At 39.5% G+C, this 1,595-nt stretch overlaps 1 protein-coding gene across 1 annotated transcript in view; it reads left to right on the top strand.

Annotated features, from left to right (window-relative positions):
* PLAC8 (placenta specific 8) overlaps positions 1–1,357 on the top strand; it is a 50,575-nt gene extending 49,218 nt beyond the window's left edge. The window contains exon 5 of the mRNA XM_006778218.2: positions 1,147–1,357. The gene's annotated coding sequence lies outside the window, so the exon portion shown is untranslated. The remainder of the gene's footprint in view (positions 1–1,146) is intronic.
* The last annotated feature ends 238 nt before the right edge of the window (positions 1,358–1,595 follow it).

Raw genomic sequence — 1,595 nt, 5'->3', positions numbered from 1 at the left:
GGCAACCGTGGGCTCGCGAGCCACATGTGGCTCTTTGGCCCCTTGAGTGTGGCTCTTCCACAAAATACCACGTGCGGGCGCACGTACAGTGCGATTGGCACTTCGTGGCCCATGCGCATAAGCCGGTTTTCGGCCTGGGCGAGTCTATTTTGAAGAAGTACTGTTGATATTTGGCTCTGTTGACTAATGAGTTTGCCGACCACTGGCTAGGGCATGCCTTCTGATTGTTTTAAATGGCTTCCCTCAATGACCAAAGTGCTTAACTTACTTTCAAGCAAAGTCAAGATGGAGAGTTTTCTTATCATTATACCCTACCTCTTAAGAATTGATTATTATCTCCCTTCCCGAGCAGTGATGCTTTAAAAAAAAAAATAAAGTTTTTATTGATTTGAGAGAGATAGGAAGGGAGAGGGAGAGAGAGAAACATTGACCAGAGAGAAACATCAATCAGCTGTCTCCTGCATGCCCCCTACTGGGGATGGAGCTGAAACCCAGGCAGGTGCTCTGCCCAGGAATCCAATCAGTGACCTCTCAATGCATAGGATGATGCCCAACCACTGAGCTACATCTGCCAGGGCAACAGGGATGCTTTTCTAAAGGCCTATGTTACGAGCCTGACTCAGAATTTGATGCCAAAGTAGCCCTTAAGGAATTAGAATGTGGCAGTAGACTGGTCTAGTCATCTTGAAAAAGATTGTTTTAGGTTCTCTGCTTTTTAGATACTATTACCTTCACATGTTTGGTGATTCGTTGTCATTTGGTAACAGAAGTGAACTATGGCCATCTACAGAGCATTCCATTGGTTCACTCAACCACCTAGCAACAGTGCCTGACACATAGTCGGCACTTAATATTGTGAATGAAAAAGTGAACACAAGTTTCAGCCAAAAACCAAATTGAATCCCTAACCTAGGAGGCTCATCTCATTCTTAACTGGTGGTCCTGACTCTTCCTAATAAACTGTATTGAACCAGGAGCCATTGTTTGGTGTCAATTTTAAATATGTAGAAATTTGGCAGTACAATAGGGGTGGAATAGAAGTTTTGATATTTAGAACAAAATCATATAAAGAAAGATGGGACCAATAAATCCTAATTTTTCATTCATTTGTTCTTTTTTTTTTCTTTTTCTCTCTGATTCCTACAGGTAAAATTTCAATTGTGGTGGAAAAAAAATGCTGGAATGAAATGCTGCATTTATTAAGTGCTATCTCACTTCAAATATTATAAATTAATGCAATTAATTATATGGTTTCAAATGGCTTCAAAACATTTTTATTTCCAGTTAATTTTGAAAGAGATACGTTTCCACTGCTATTCTGTAAGATAACTGCCATTAAAAACATTGATTCCCTCAACAGTTCTTGTGTCTTTAAATACTACTTCATGGGAAATTACATAAACTTGTTAAAAAATGAACCCAAGGTTGTCAAAGTTGAATGATGGGTAGGTGGAGACTCTTTATTCTACTTTTCTACCTTCATATGTGTTTGAAAATGTCCACAACAAAGGTTTTTAAATGTTGTCAAGTAAAAAGCTTTTATTATTTTGGATTTTCCCTCCACTGGAGGTTGGGCGCTACCCTGTGTGGTCCTT

Source organism: Myotis davidii, unplaced genomic scaffold (assembly GCF_000327345.1).
Source record: "Myotis davidii unplaced genomic scaffold, ASM32734v1 scaffold449, whole genome shotgun sequence".
Classification (NCBI taxonomy): domain Eukaryota; kingdom Metazoa; phylum Chordata; class Mammalia; order Chiroptera; family Vespertilionidae; genus Myotis; species Myotis davidii.
Note: the sequence above shows the minus strand (reverse complement) of the source record. Positions and strands in the feature narration are given on the sequence as shown.